Here is a 17748-nt window from a genome sequence, read left to right as displayed (position 1 = left end):
GCCTTCAGAGAATTCATAGCTTCTGACTTCTGCTTCCATTGGACAGCTTCAGAACTTGAATTTCTTTAGATCCTTAGAACACTCACAGCTTCTGACTTCTGCTTCCATTCAGGACAGCTTCAGAACTTGAGTTTCTTTGATCTTTAGAACATTCACAGCTTCTGATTTTTGCTTCCATTCAGGACAGCTTCAGAACTTGAATTTCCTGGATCTTTTAGAACATTCACATCTTCTGATTTCTGCTTCCCTCGGATAGCTTCAGAACTTTGAATGTCTACCAACATCACTTCATGCTAGATTTGTATCAGAACATTGTTGAATGTACCAGAGCATCATCTGAGCATCTCTACATCCTGAAATGTTACAGAACAAAAACTAAACGACAAAAGTCAGCATGAACGAGTTAGAACATAAAATGTATATTCAAATACATGATATGTATCAGAGCCAAATGTATCAGAGCATTTAGGCTAAAAACATGTATCAGAGCAAATAATGTATCAGAGCCATAACATTATATGTATCAGGGCAAATAGAATTTTGTCATAACAGGATAGACAATGATATTCAAATTCTATTATCAGTGCTTCTGATTCATTCTTCTTTCTTGCTTCTGATCTCTGAAGCTTGACAGCACTCAGCTTGCTTCAGTTTCCATGGTTTTGCTTCTAGTGTTTGCTTTGAAGATTCACTTCACTTCTCTGTACCTGCAAAACACTTAAACCATATAGAACTTGCAGTTCTTGTTAGTGAATGTGTGGGAGCCTTTACCCAGCAACTGATAGATTTAATCAAATCATTTATCATTTATCTTTCTCCCCCTTTTTGTCATAACATCAAAAAGAATATTTAAAAAGATTCAGATGTATAAAACAGAGCACATGGAGGAAGAAGATGATTTCATTAAGGTTCAACCAATGGGTACAAAAGTACAGAATGAAAAGATCAGATGCACAGAAACAAAACAGATGCAAAGAAAAGAAAGAAACGACACAGACTCAATCTAAGATGGCCCTAGTCTTGATAAGATCTTGGCCAGCATCTGTTTAACATCGTTGTTGTGTCCTTCTTGCCTTTCAATGAAAGCATCATACTTGTCATTGAGTGAGCTTTGCTCATCCTGTCTCCTCTGAATTTCTTCTAGAGTCCTTGCGAGACGAGAAGGTTCATCAAGAGAAGTTTCACCGCTTTCAACCACAGGAATGACATGTTGATCTGCAGCTTCCATAGAAGTATCATTTGCTGGGATATCCTCAACAGGGTCTGATTTAGCAACATGATCTTCAGCATCTGCTTCTTGCATAGAAGCATCTCCATACTCTGCAGCAGGAATTTCAGAGTCTCCATTCTCTAGAGCCTGAAGAATGGCAGCTAAATTCCTGGGAGCAAAAGGACCTTCAACTACTGGTGGATCAACAACTTCTGGAATGACCAAGCTAGGGTCTTTCTTAGAAGGGTTTTCCCTCAGAAAGTCAAATAAGGTCTTGAAGTCTCCTAGCAGAACAGGATACTCAGGAATCCAGAGAACCATGTCCCTGCATGGGTTTGCTTCCATTGCAGCAGCCAGTCTCAATACCTCCAATTCATCCACAAAGGGCTTCTCCTCCAAAAGATATCTTCCTTTGAGGCGAGCAAACCAGAAGTCTTCATAATTCCTCAGAATTCCACGAGGCCTTGGAGCAGCAGCTACACAGGCTTCTTGAAGTTCTAAAAACAGAGCATCTGATTTTCTGCGAAAGATCCTCCAGAAGTTCCGCATAGCAACATCATTCAATCCAGAACTTTCAGCAATTCTGAGAGTATCAAAGGTACTTCTGAGATTCTTCTTTATGTTTTCAAAAACCACACCAATAGGATATACAGGGCTGGATTTTATTTGGGTTTTTGAAAAGGCAGGGTTGGAGGTGAAGTATGGAAGAGGTTCTCTATCCAACCTATAAGAAGATTCTGCTTCAGTATCAGAATCTAACACTACCACTTCAGCTTCAGGACGAGGCTTGGGAGTGTAGTTGCAATCACGGAGCAGTTGCTCATGTGATGCAGAGGTTGGAAAAGGAGAATCACAAGGATTGTTTTGAGAGGTGGAGGGAGTATGTTCAAGAGTGGTATTGGGAGAAGGTTGAGATGGAAAGAGAGTTTGAAGGGGTTGAATGTTCAGAACAAGATTGTCAACAGCTTGGTCAGAGACAAGATTAGTGGAGGGTGAAGGAGACGGAATGGATTGAGGAGATGGTGGAGTTTTTGTAAGGGGAAATGGTGAGGGAGGAAGAGAATTGGATTTGTTTGCATGTGAAGAAGGAATGGTTATAGGGGAAGATGGTGGTGTAAGAATATGGACAACAACGGGTGATTCTGATGAGGCTTTTTCTGGTTCAGGGGTAGGTACAACTTCTATTGGTGTAACTTCTGATCGAACAACAGGAACAGAAATAGGTTCAGAGATGCATATACCTTTGGAACCTTTCAGAAACGCTTTGGTCACATCCTCCGTTTTCTTCAGCTTCTTACTCTTCGGCTCTTCAATAATCTTTGCTTTGCCTCTAGAGATTTCTTTTCTTCTGGCATAAGCCTGAACTTCTTGTTGATTTTCAGCTTCTTGAGGAATATTGTCTTCATCAGAGCTTTGAATAATCATTTTCCTCTTCTTGGTTATCTTCTTTTCAACAACTTCAACTATCTCATCATTTTTGTTTGACTTCTTCTTCTTTTTCTCTTTCTCAAAGTCATCAGATACGGCCTTAACAACATTAGCAATCACCTCTTTAGAAACCTCTTGTTTCTTAGAGACAACAGAAGGATAATCATGCTTTCTTTTAGTTCTTTCTTCCCTCTTGCGATTTACTTTGAAAGGGGCACCTTTGTCTTGATCTTTAAAGCTCTTATTCTCTTCAAGAGATTTCAGATAAACAGTTTTGACATCAGGTACCTCACTATTGAAGAAGGTTTCAAAGTCAGCCAGAACTGGTTCTCTTATGGTTCTTGTTCCAGCTAGAGGTTCAGGAACTTTGAGAAAAGTGTCAATGATTTTCATCTTCTTTAAAGAGAAGGCATTCAGACAAGATCCAGTGGTGACAGCAAGATCTTTGATGATACCTTCAGACTTCAGACTTTCAACAATCTTGGAATGTATCAGAAGGTTTGTGATAATCCTACCAAAAGGAATGGTTGTTCCAGCATTTTCCTTTCTGAAGGCATTTCTGGAATCCTTTACTGCTTTCCACATATGGTTGAAGATAATGTAAATCGCATCAACCTTCTTCTGAGTGGCAATGCAATAAAGAATATACCTTTGATCATTACTGATGAAGTCCGAGGCATGAGTTGATTTCCTATGATAGAAACACCCGAGAAGGATCTTTGTCCAGATTCTGTAGATATCTCTCAAGTTCTTAACATGTGAAGTTTTCTTGACATTTTTATAGAGAGTGGATAGAATATCTTCCACATCTTCTCTTTGATCAGACTCAAAAACCCCTTCAGGATTTTTCAGATCAAACATCACTCTTAGGATGTTTTCAGTAACAACAACAGACTTTCCATGGACGAAGGAGAGTATAGCTTTTGGTGCAACCACAGCATGTACCCAGAATTCTTTGACAAGATCCGGATAAACAGGGCCGACGAACTCAGCAAACAAAGAGGTCCATCCTTGAAAGATGATGTCTTCTTTAAGATGAAATTGATTTTCTTCAAGGTTATCAAAGTCGACCATGAGTTCACACAAAACTTCCAATTTATTTTTGGGGATGGAGCATGCAACAACAGGGGTGAGTTCCTGGTGTGTTTCATCGTGCATATGAAGAAGAGTAGATGAACCAGAAAAATGAGATGAAGAAGCAGCCATTGATGCAGAATGAACGAAAACGAGCAAGAGAAGCGAACTAGGTTTTCGATTAGGGTTTTTAGAAAAACGGCTAAAAACTTTTCAAACGAGAGAATGCAAGAAGAGAGAGAGACAAAGGAGCGAAAAAGATGTATGATATGATTTGAAAAACATATATAGGGACGGATTTAAAAAAAAATTGAACAGTTCCAGAATCAAAGGAAATCAATTTTATTAAATGATGAGTGACGTGAGGAGAGAGAACGTGGTAAATGAAATAATTTAAAAACAGTTACCTAGGTCGGCGTCTTTTCAACTGCACGCTTTGTACAAACCGTACAGACACGTGTTCATCATTTGATAATAGATGACAGCTGTAAATATCAGAGAGATTTTACGCCTTCAAATTCTGATCACTGCTTCTGAGTTGATCAAGTTTCTCTTCTGGAAATACTCCTTCTGAAGTGTGCTGATATAAGACTGAATGATCTTCTGATCCATTACTTCTGATATACACAGCTTCTGGAGGTTCACTTCTTTGTTCTGCAGCTTCTGATAAGATAAAACTGTATCTGCAGAAATTCTTAAGCTCTTTGTTTCATCAGAAACAAATTTATCATCAAGACAGATGTTTACTGATTTGTCCACAATTAATGTTTCAATGTTGTATATTCTGTAGCATTTAGAGCAATCAGAAAAATCAAGAAAGAAACACCAATGCTTTAGAGACAAACAAAACAGATGGTTCCAAGACTAATAAACTTTCTTTTCTGAAATCCTACAAACAAAGTTTCTTCAACAGATTTAAGAACCAGAACTTGAAAGACAATCTTTCTTCCCTTCAAGTGTTGAGACCAACTTGAATCCAGGTGTCAAGTCATGTTGAATGTTGTCTTCTTTGTTATCAAGAGAATCTGCAAAAGAAATAATCTTTTTCTTTGGTACCCACATCTTCTTGGGTCCTTTCTTGTTAGATTTTCTCAAGTTCTGATTGAACTTGGGTTTAACATTATAATCAATAAGAGGAACAGCATGATAATTCTTAATGTGAGTTTCATGATATTTCCTAGGTTGTGTCACATGCTTCTTAGTGTGTGTAATGTGAAAACTTTGTGCATGTGAAGTGTGCCTAATATCATGAGAGTGGCCATACTTGAACTGATCATACAATGGCTTGTATGTAATTTTCATTTCATCAACAGGTTCAAGTTTGTATGGGGTTTCACCCTCATAACCAATGCCAACTCTTTTGTTTCCAGACACAGCATATATCATAGAAGCTAGCTGACTTCTGCCAATACTTCTAGATAAGAACTTTCTGAAACTTAAATCATATTCTTTCAGAATATGGTTCAGACTAGGAGTGGATTTTTCTGAATCAGAAGGAGATCCAACATTATTGGATAATTTTAAAAGTTTTTCTTTTAATTCAGAATTCTCCAACTCAAGCTTCTTTGTTTCAAATTCAAATTGCTTTTTCAGCTTTTTGTATTTGAGACTAATCTGAGACTTGAGTTCCAGAAGTTCAGTTAGACCGGAAACTAACTCATCTCTAGTAAGTTCAGAAAATACCTCTTCAGAATCTGATTCTGATGTAGATTCTGATCCATCATCTTCTGTCGCCATCAGCGCACAGTTGGCCTGCTCATCTTCTGAATCATCTTCTGACTCATCCCAGGTTGCCATAAGACCTTTCTTCTTATGAAACTTTTTCTTGGGACTTTCCTTTTGAAAATTTGGACATTCATTCTTGTAGTGTCCAGGCTCATTGCATTCATAGCACATGACCTTCTTCTTGTCAAATCTTCTTTCATCAGAAGATTCTCCACGTTCAAATTTCCTTGAACTTCTGAAGCCTCTGAACTTCCTTTGCTTGGTCTTCCAGAGTTGATTTAGCCTTCTGGAAATCATGGACAGTTCATCTTCTTCTTCAGATTCTGATTCTTCAGGATCTTCTTCTCTAGCCTGAAAAGCGTTAGTGCATTTCTTGATATTTGATTTTAATGCAATAGACTTACCTTTCTTTTGAGGCTCATTTGCGTCCAGCTCAATCTCATGGCTTCTCAAGGCACTGATAAGCTCTTCCAGAGAAACTTCATTCAGATTCTTCGCAATCTTGAATGCAGTCACCATCGGACCCCATCTTCTGGGTAAGCTTCTGATGATCTTCTTCACATGATCATCCTTGGTGTATCCTTTGTCAAGAACTCTCAATCCAGCAGTAAGAGTTTGAAATCTCGAAAACATCTTTTCAATGTCTTCATCATCCTCCATCTTGAAGGCTTCATACTTCTGAATTAAGGCAAGAGCTTTGGTCTCCTTGACTTGAGCGTTTCCTTCATGAGTCATTTTCAAGGACTCATATATGTCATAGGCCGTTTCCCTGTTAGATATCTTCTCATACTCAGCATGAGAGATAGCATTCAGCAAAACAGTTCTACATTTATGATGATTCCTGAAAAGCTTCTTTTGATCATCATTCATTTCTTGCCTTGACAGCTTTACGCCTCTGGCATTTACAGGATGTTTGTAACCATCCATCAGAAGATCCCATAGATCACCATCTAGACCCAGAAAGTAACTTTCCAGTTTATCTTTCCAGTATTCAAAGTTTTCACCATCAAATACCGGCGGTCTAGTATAACCATTGTTACCGTTGTATTGCTCAGCAGATCCAGATGTAGATGCAGGTGTAGGTATAGTCCTTTCACTTTCATCAACCATCTTTTAAATGAAGCGTTTTTCTCTTCCTGAATCTTTTCTAAACACGGTTAAGTGCTTGCACCTTAGAACCGGCGCTCTGATGCCAATTGAAGGATAGAAAAACACTTAGAAAGGGGGGGGATTGAATAAGTGTGACTTTAAATCTTGAGCGATAAAAATAAAATGCACAATTATTTTTATCCTGGTTCGCTGTTAACGAAGCTACTCCAGTCCACCCCCGCAGAGATGATTTACCTCAACTGAGGATTTAATCCACTAATCGCACGGATTACAATGGTTTTCCACTTAGCCGCAACTAAGTCTTCCAGAGTCTTCTGATCACAACCTGATCACTCCAGGAACAACTGCTTAGTTCACTCCTAAGACTTTTCTAGAGTCTACTGATCAACACGATCACTCTAGGCTTAGTTCACTCCTAAGACTTTTCTGCTCAGCCAACTGCCAAGACTTCCTGCTCAGCCAACTGCCAAGACTTCCTGCTCAGCCAACTGCCAAGACTTCCTGCTCAGCCAACTGCCAAGACTTCCTAGAGTATACTGATCAACTGATCACTCTAGTTCCTTACAACTTAATGTAATCTATTCAAGAGTTTACAAATGCTTCTTAAAAGCGATAATCACAACTGTGATATTTCTCTTACAGTTTAAGCTTAATCTCACTAAGATATTACAACAGCAATGTAGTGAGCTTTGATGAAGATGAAGATTCTGAGTTTTGATTTGAACAGAGTTTCAGCAAGTTAATTTGAATTGTATTGGTGCGAAATCGTTAACCTTGCTTCTCATCAGAACTTCATATTTATAGGCGTTGAGAAGATGACCGTTGAATGCATTTAATGCTTTGCGTGTTCCGTACAGCTTTGCATTTAATGTTATACGCTTTTGTCAACTACCTCGAGCCTTGTTCACGCTGTGTCTACTGACGTAGCCTTTAGTAGCTTTAACGTTCCTTTTGTCAGTCAGCGTAGTCTGCCACGTGTACTTCCTTCTGATCTGATGTTTGTGAATACGACGTTTGAATATCATCAGAGTCAAACAGCTTGGTGCACAGCATCTTCTGATCTTCTGATCTTGAAGTGCTTCTAAGCGTGATACCATCTTCTGATCTTCAGTGCTTCTGATCTCATGTTCTTCTGATGCTTCCATAGACCCATGTTCTGATTCTGCTTCGACCATCTTCTGATGTCTTGCCAGACCATGTTCTGATGTTGCATGCTGAACCATTTGAGACACATCTTCTGAGCGCTGAATTATGCGTACTCTTTATATATTTCCTGAAAGGGAAATTGCATTGGATTAGAGTACCATATTATCTTAAGCAAAATTCATATTATTGTTATCATCAAAACTAAGATAATTGATAAGAACAAATCTTGTTCTAACAGAGGCTAATGTGCCTGTTATTGATTTTGTGTTGCAAAGTGAGATGGTGAAGTGGAGAATTCATAGAAGAAACTCACTGAAATAAAATTAGAAAAGAAAATTTGAAGAGGATAAAAACGCAAAACGCAGAGAAATGGAAAGAAGAAGATTCAAGAACGAAACTATGTGTTAGGGCACACAAAATTCTGGGTTTTTGTGGATATAGCAAGAAAGGGTATTAAGGTCATTGTATAGGTGTTAGCTGAAGATTTCGTTTTGTAGTATTTGTCCTTCGAAGAAGTAGAAAATCGAAGGAAAGATGGTTACTGATAGCCATCCCTTAAAAATAAAAGAATGGCTACTGATGGTCATGCTTCGAGAATAAAGATTTCTAAGTTCACTGTGAAGATAATGAATACTGAAAGCTAGTGAAAAGTATGTGTCTTCGGGGACTTAGACAAAATTTATAAATATATTCAAGTATTACTACTTAGCGTGTTTTCGTAGTGTTTTAATACACTGCCACGCGTCGAAGACGGACTCAGGCAGGAAGATTTGAAATTCGAAGACGGTTTCGTAACTGTCCAAGTAACAGATGGCGTCGCTAGAATTTCTTATGAGAAACGTGGCAGCAGATTAGTGTAGGACCGTTAAGGTCGAAACTAGTATAAATAGGAGTCTTAATGTTAGGATTCTGTGTGTTCATTTTGTACAAATCACTCACATATTTACTCAAGTATCAAGCGTTAAGAGAAAGAGTTCGCTGAGAAAATGTACGTATGACACCACCACTTTAATACATGTGTATTATCTTTTGTTTTTAAATATCTTCCAGAATTACTGCATTTCGTTTACTTCTTGCCATTTACATTTCTGTATCTTTACTTTAATGTCATTTACTTTCGAATTACTTTCATGTTATTTACTTTCAAAGTCTTTAACGTTTCTGCAGTTTAGGATTCTTTACGTTTTAATAGTCCTTTTAATTTCATATGTTATGTTACTTATCTTTTCGTTGAAGTCACATTTATATATAACAAAGTGATTATCAAGACTATTTGTTCTTTAATCGAACAACGCTTATTGAAGAAGACAAATCATGAATATGGTTCGAATGAACATTGATAACAATCTTCTTGACTATGTGTCCTAGGATCAATCTAGTCGATCCTGCGAGTAACCAAATCATATTTATTATAGTTTGGAAGACTAGCGGTTGTTTACCGGAAATCACCGTAAACAAATTGGCACGCCCAGTGGGACAGTGTCAAGCAGATTGTTTTAATCAATTGCTTTATTTTTGTCTAGACAATATCAAAATCTTGTATGAACCTTAGGAACGGTAAATTAAAGAACAGTGCACAACCGATTCCCAAACGAAGGTACAACAAGAAAATGGTCGTTACGGCCAGTGCAGGGGGTGATCGAGATCCCCCCACAAGGTTCAGGATCAGGAGCGGCAAATTCGACTTCTACTCAAGGAACACGAGATGCAACGGGTCCAAATGGATCGAGACCTGCAGATAATTCCCAGGCTTTGCCTGAAAATAATACAGGGCCTCCAGGGACTATTCCAGTTTCAGTGTCGACAACCGCACCCTCATCCACAAGCGCAGAGGACGTATTGTTTTCCTCGACAAATGCTGCAAATAATTTGTCTGGTCAAGGCACGAATTCTGCTTTCGAATGGAGACCAAATAGTTCATATGGAATGCCATACCCATATGGAACAGGCGTACGAGGGGCAGGATCTATATATGCCCCAACTAACAATGCGACATTTTCACTGAATGTTAGTTCAGTGGGTCGAAGTGCACATAACACTAGTTTTTCTACCCAGGTGCCCCACTTTACCACAAATAACCAAGCAGCATTTCGACAAGAAATGGATGCAAGCAACCATGATATGGTAGGGGTTTTGGCCAGAGAATTGACTTCAGTTTTAAGCCCACTAATGGCAAATGTTACTACTACAAATAGAGAAAACATGGAGACTTTCCAAAAGATATCATCTCAAATGAATCGAATGGCGGAATTCATGGGAATAACACCACCTAAAAGGAAAGACAAACAGCCTTCGAATCAAGAAGAGAGGCCCATTTTGGAACGTGTACAAGATATAGTTCCGTTATCTAGGACATCCACTAGGGATGTAGGCCCCTCACGAAGAACAGAGATGTTCGAAGGAACTCCAGTAATTAACTTAGAAGCTTCAAATCTTAGAGCCGTCCCCGTTCGACAGGAAACGGAGGAGGAGCGACCCAGATTAAGGATTGTGGGTAGGAACGAACACCCAAATGAGGTTGTTCAAAGAGTCAGAAGAGAAAATCTGGCTACAGAAAATAACTTAACTGCCATGATAGAAAGGGTTATGGCCAATAATGGCCTTAGTACTGGACTTAGACGTCCAAACTATACATCCCCTATATCAGATTATATCATGCAGACAGAATTGCCTAGGGGCACTAAGGTGCCCAAATTTACAAAATTTTCAGGCGAAACTAATGAGTCAACAGTGGAACATATTGTGGTGGTCGTTTTCTTTTACCTCCCCGTTTCACTTGGGAGGACGGCACGCTAAACCCTTCACGCGAAATTTGGAAGGAGAATGCGCCCGTGGTGGGATGAATTTTATTTCAGTTCTTCCTACGATATCACACGAACTTTCTTATTTGTCCTACGAGTAGGAAAGGGGAAAAAAGATCTCAACTAAACCCTATGAGTTTGCTAAGTGTGGGGATTTCACCTAGACTAGAAATTCTGGAGTCCGGGAGGTCGGTTATACATAGGGAAGTGTTTAAACACCCTACATATCTGTAGTACTCTACAGGAACCTTCTCTGTGTCATTTGTGTTTGTGTTTATTGCTAATGATTGGGAAAGTTTCTCCTTTGTGTTAGGAGAGAGAATTGAATTGATTTTAAAAGACAGACAGACAGACAAACTGACTATTTTTGGTATTTTATTAGCTCGCTGAGATTCCTTGTGAACCTCATGCCTACATATCCCTAGTGGAAGTCAGAGCTTAATGTAGTTCGGGGAACTAACTAGGGAAATTAATGATTTTTTTGTTGCCTTGCTTGAAGCTCAAGGTTGAAGCTTGGAATTAAATCTCTGTTTACAGTAAAGAGACATGAAATTATCTCTACAGAGAGGTATTTGTACTATTCTACCACAAACATTTAAAGGAGTGACAGAATAACTGAATTCATTTCATTCAAGAGGGGGACCTTACTTGTGTATGTGCAAGTATACCAGTCAAATGCCTCTTAAATGAAAGAAAGATGCTCATCCAAATTAGGGAAAGTTACCACATGTCTGGGTTTTACTGCCAGCTCATGCCTTTCAAAATCCTAAATGGGAGACTTGATTAAAATTGAAATGAAATGTTTGTTTGTTTGAATGTGGTAGAGTAGTAAAAATATCTCTCTATGGAGATAAGCTATGTCTATCTACTGTATAAAAGATTTGACTTTAGCTGGCTTGTATGAGGCCCAAGCTTGAGGCTTTTTGATTGATTTATTAATTATTATTGACTCTGGGAGATGACTCCACTGGGGATTAATTACAGGGTATTTTTGTGTTCTGTACAAAGCCCAGAATTGAGGCTGACTCTACTTAGGGAGACTCTATTTATGTTCCTTGTACAAAGCCCAAGGTTGTGGCTAACTCTAGCTAGGGGAAAACATTATCTTCTGCCTTGTACAAAGCCCAAGGTTGTGGCGGACTCTTAAATGAATTAAGTATGGATGACTATATGGGGAAAGATCCTAAGTGTTAGGAATCTTTGACACATGAAAGATATGGTTTATCTGCCTTGTACAAAGCCCAAGGTTGTGGCTACTGAATGATGAAGAACTCACTGGGGAGACTCTATTATCTGCCTTGTACAATGCCCAAGGTTGAGGCTGACTCTTGACAGGGGAGTTTTATTGTTTGGGTGCCTTGTATGAAGCCCAAGGTTGAGGCTAACTGTTTTTGTTGGTTTTGACTCTACTGAGGAGGTTTTATTTATTAAAAGACTGTTTTTCTTTGGAAGCTAACCCTTTCCAGGGATTTTGACTCAGCTGGTGAATTTGTCTGTTAAAAGACTGACTTTATCATGTTTTTTGGAGGCTGACCCTTTCCAGGGGTTTTGACTCTTTTGGGGAAATTATCTCCTAAGAGAATGAAATTATTTATTAATTAATTTTGGAGGCTAACCCTTTCCAGGGGTTTTATTGAAATGAAGGAATGTGTGGAAGCTAACCCTTTCCAGGGGTTTTGACATTTTAGACAGATGTTGGAGGCTAACCCTTTCCAGGGGTTTTGTTGAAATGAATGATTTGGGTAGCACTCCATTAATTATTAAAGGAAGAAAGGATTGGCAGAAAGATTATCTAGTGGAGACTTCTTGTTTAAAGCCCAAGATGAAGGCTGACTCAATGCTGAGGATGACCAAAACATAGATCCTAGACTCTACTAATGAGGATTGATGAAGATAAGGGTGACAGAGACTGTCCATGTCTCTCATTCCAAAAATGTACTCAATGTGAAATTGAGACAAACTTAGCTTGTTTTAAAGTCTGGTTTAAATTGGAAGAAACTCACCAGGGTAGGCTAAAAGGTGGCTAAAGACCTGTTCCTATGTTTATAAGAAACCTGATGGGTCCTTGTATACAAGCTCAAGAGGAAGCTGGAAATGCTTTTAAGAAGCCTGTGGGTCCTTGTACAAAGCCCAAGAGGAGGCTAATCGAGGGTCCTTGTTATAGCACAAGAGAAAGCTATGCAGTTTTGAACTTATTTTGGCTCTAAGCAAATGGGTAAGAGGTTTCACCGGGAATAATTCCTCTTTGGGTGGATGTGTCCTATTTATTTGGATTCTAAGGTTTTTGCCAAGATGTTTCACCGGGAATAATTCATCTTGGGGGTTTGAACTACAGATCTCTAATTAGGAAAGAGCCTTCACCGGGAAGACATTCTCAATCCTAGGCCATATTCCTATAATATATATATAGTTTAACTGTCCTAAGGTTTATACTCAAACGTAGTTCTAAACTAATATATGCACAATTTATATTTGACAGTAATTTAAATAAAGACTGTAAATTGAAAGCTTGTAAAGCCTAACCTGGATGGAGTGGAGGCCATTGAAGAAGTATATACAGAGCCTCATCAGTAATTTTGTTGTTTTGTTGATGACAGTTGAATATTTATGATAAACAGTTAATGGTTTTTGAAAACAGAAGAAGTGAAGATGGACAAAGGTCACATAGGTATCTGAAGAGTTTCACCGGGAATAATGCCCTTCAAATACCAGAAGAATGTTTTGAAAACAGAAAGAAGATTTTGAAAATACAGTTTTGAAAACAAGCTAAGAAGAGAAGGTTTTTGGGACTTACACTCTATTAGAGGCCCAGTACTTTGCAGTACTGGTGATAAAAACAGTTGGAAATGATTTGAAATGATATAAGGTTTTGTTGTTTGAAAACCTTAATCATTTGATTTAATCAGAGATTGAAAACAGTTTTGAGAATTGACAAAAGTCAACTTAATTAAAGTAAAAATAAAGATTTTTACTTAATTAAGACCTAAACAATTAGGGTTTCATCATAAAATTATTTACCAAGTGATTTAGTTTAAAACAAAGTAAAAAATATGTATTCAAGTATTTAAGAAAACACCTAAAACATACTATTTTAAACCTAATAAAAATACATGAAATAAATAATATTTTTATGATTTTTTTTGATTATTCACAAAATAGATATGTTAAATAAAAAGTGTGTGAAAAATGAAGTGAAAATGATTTATTTTGATAGGTTAAATAAATATGTGAAGTTGTGAAGAGAAATGAAAGAAATTAGTGTTAAAAAATAAGTTTTGGCCCTTGGAGGGTTTGAACCCACGCCCTTGAGGTCACCAATCCAAAACAACACCACTGAGCCAACGCGCGCTCAGTGTTAGTGACTTGCCTCCATTTGGTCATGTTTCAAAACAAGTTGTAAATCCTTAAAAAATAAAAGAATCAAAAAGTCTGGGGCGAGGGGGATTCGAACCCCAGACTTGTGGCATGATGATACTAAGGGCGCATGTGTGGCCACTAGGGCAAGTTGTTTAGTCATTAATAAAACGCATACCACTCAAAATAAAATAAACTCTGCCCTGAGATTTGAATTTTGCGCGCCACCACCATCTTCGTCTTCAACCTCAAGCTCCATGAATTTGAATTTCTGAACTCACTCATTTCTCAATCATTTGCCATGATGTAAACACGAAACTTGCTCTAATTTCACTCACGATTCTAAATATGTAACTAACATGAACTAATATTAACTACATCTAACTAATTTACCAGAAATCGTGAAGAACCCTAAAATTTCAAAATCAAATTAAATGACTATACTGAAAGATAAATGGATGATGATAGAGGGTTTTCAATCCTCTGATGATGCTGAACAAGATAGAATCGAGCTATTTCATAAAGAGTACTTAAATTAGAGAGGTGAAGTTCAAAAACTTACCTCTGAAAATGGAGGTCGTGAGGATGATTGAGAGCACCTGGGCTTGAATGAATGATCTCAATAGCTTCCCTGAGACTCAATGATGCTAACTGGATGCTTATTGTAGCCTGAATCCTTCTGAATTGTTCTATGGACCTCACTCGATTTGAGCTTCAAGTGGACATGGAGGTTGTTGAATCCTGAGTTACAGATGAGCTGCAGCCATCTGGTTAGCTTCACTATGACCTGAGGAGTGTGTCTGGATGATTGGCTTGCCTTGAAACCTTCTGAATCACTCCATGGACCTCCAACTGCAGATGCTCCAAAGTGAGAGCAACAATGGTGTTCCTCCACCTACAGAAGTGATCCAGGTGCTTGGATCACCTCAAATGACCTCCCTTGAGATGTTAGAATGCTCACTTCCCAAAGATAAGCTTTGGTTTGAAGAAATCGATTCTTCTTGCCAAAGAACTTTGAAAAACAATGAACAAGAGGAGAGAAAGAGAAAGCAAGGAATATGGTTGCTTTGGTGTGTTTTTGAATGAGGAATGCATCTGTATTTATAGGCAAATGGATTGGTATAGCTGCAGAGGAGTGAGCTTCCTTAGTGAAGTTGATTTGCTTTCTTAGCCATGAAGGAATTCAAAGAATATTCCAAGTGCAATGATGAGCTCTTTGATACCACTCCCTAGCCATCGGTTTTGCTTGATCTTAGGGGACCAAATGGCTGCAGAAATGAGCTCCAATTGGTTGGGAGAAGATTCCTTTGATGAATCATCAATTTGCCATAAATTCAAAAATGCAATCATTACATAATCACATGCCTTTGTTTTTGGGAATCTTCTCTAATCCTTATGCAATGATGAAAATTGATGTATGGTATGGTTTCAGATGCATTAGAGGTCGTGTAGCATCACTTAGTGAAGCAAAATGCACAAAATTGCAAAGTTCCAAATTGTACATGACCTATAATTTTACTTCATGAGGCCAACTTTGAACAAGCATAACTCCTAGCTCAAATTGAATTTGAAGAAGGTTGAACACAATTTGGAAAGCCCTAAACATCTACTTCAAATCATTAGTTTGGAGTTTCTTCAGAATCCTTTGGGAAATTTGTGAAAAATGAGCCCAAAGTTGGATGAAAACTAGGTTAAAACACTTAGAAAAATTTCTAAGTGTTTATGACCTAAACTTCAAAATTTCCCAAACTTCATAAATGGTTGATCTTTTGAAAAAAGTTCTTATGTGAGATGTTGTTTTATTTTGCAAGATCTACAACTTTCATGTTGGAAGTTTTTTGAGTTGTGTAGGTGAAATTTTGAGATCTCACCATGCCCTCAAAAACCCTAATTCCCGACTTTTTGCTCCTTGATGAATTTCTTTGAATTTCTTTGGCCAAATGACTTTGACATCCATATATTGATGATATTAATCTTTGAAAGTCATTTTTTGACCAAAAACCTTAAAAGTCAATGATGATCCTTCACAGTTGACTTTTTCCTGACAAAGTGAATTTTTGGGCTTTTGTGTAGAAATAAGATCTTCTCCTCAAATGAATGATGTAAATGGATTATATTGAGGTAGTAGAGATTCTTGAATCATGTCTTGAGTTTTGGATTCATGCCCTGATTAAAAGTCAACTATCTTGGTGAATTAGGTCAAAACCCTAATTTGTCGACCATGTGAAAATAATGACTGTAGACTTTGAATTGAAGTGTGATGTCTAGTAGATCTTGTCATATGAGTTATTTGAAGATGATTGATGTTTTTGAATGGTTCCCTGGGGCTTTTTAGGGTTTCCCAAAAGTGATCCCTGATTTTAGTCCCTGATAGGCTCAAAACCCTAGTCTGGTGACCTGAGTAAACCTGTACTCATATGACTGGATGTCTAATCAATCATAAATGAGAAAAGTGAAGTTTTTGAGCCCCATGATTGTATTAAAGACTAGTCTTTGTATTGATTGATCCTTTGCCTGAGCTTTCTTGTCTTCGAGCATCCTCGATTAGGTACCAGATGGAGAAATGACTGCTCTGGGTACTTGTCTTGACCTGATGAAAAATCCTGAAGATATGTCATCTCAGGGGGGTCAAAAATTAGGGTATGACACATATTGCTAGATATTTGACAGAAGCAGGAGACTTAGCGGGAAACGAGGATTTAAGGATCAAATATTTCCCTAGTTCGCTGACAAAGAATGCCTTCATTTGGTTTACTACTTTGCCACCAAATTCGATAGATGCATGGGCATACTTGGAAAGGCTTTTCCATGAGCAATTCTACATGGGTCAAACTAAGATAAGTTTGAAAGAATTGGCCAGTGTTAAAAGAAAATTCACAGAAACAATTGATGATTATTTGAATAGGTTCCGTTTGTTGAAATCAAGGTGTTTTACAACAGTCCCAGAGCATGAACTTGTCGAAATGGCTGCAGGTGGTCTAGATTATTCAATAAGAAAGAAACTAGATACCCAATACCTTAGGGACATGGCCCAATTAGCAGACAGGGTTCGACAAGTCGAACGCCTGAAGGCAGAAAAAGTTAGGGCGAATAAAAGTTATAAGAAAGAAAGAGTAGCGTACGTCGAAGTCGAGGACGCTGATGATGAGTCTTTCAATGACTCATATAGCCCTGAAGAAGTCGAAATAGACTTGGCTGAATTGAAAGAAGCGCCACCTTACGCCTGCAAATTGCTAAATCCTGCAAATGGAAAAAACCCAGTAGAAAACGATAAGAATGATAGGTTCCCTAAGAAAACTTATACATTCGACATTACCAAGTGTGATGAAATATTTGATTTATTGGTAAAGGATGGCCAAATGATACTACCTCCAAATTCAAAAATTCCTCCGTTGGAACAACGGAAGAAAAGAGGTTTTTGTAAATATCATGGGTTTTTAGGCCATAAAACTTCTCAATGTTTTCTTTTCAGGGATCTAATTCAAAATGCTCTCAATGATGGAAGGTTGAAGTTTGCTGACAAGACCAAGAGTCATATGAGGGTCGATACCAATCCCCTGAACATTGCTGACGCCAGCCTCTGTGAGGTAGAAGATATCAACATGGTGGAGGCATCTGAAGTTGAAGTTGTGGAAACTAAAGCAATGTTCAATGGAAAGCAGGCTACTGAAAGCCTAAAAGGTGACATAGTCTTCAACACTGTTGTTGAAGAATCTTCCAAGACAGAAATAACTGAAGCATCGAAGGAAGAAAACAGTGAGGCCACTGAAGACCTCAGGATGAAACTCCAGAAAATCCAGATCTCTGAAGTTCCTCCAGCAGCGGTTAACATGGTCAGCGCCAGACGACCAGTGTCTGAATTTGGCGAACTAGAGACATGGCTGACGAGGCAAAATGGGG

This window comes from Vicia villosa, unplaced genomic scaffold (genome assembly GCF_029867415.1).
Source record: "Vicia villosa cultivar HV-30 ecotype Madison, WI unplaced genomic scaffold, Vvil1.0 ctg.000133F_1_1, whole genome shotgun sequence".
NCBI lineage: Eukaryota > Viridiplantae > Streptophyta > Magnoliopsida > Fabales > Fabaceae > Vicia > Vicia villosa.
This window is presented reverse-complemented; position numbering follows the sequence as displayed.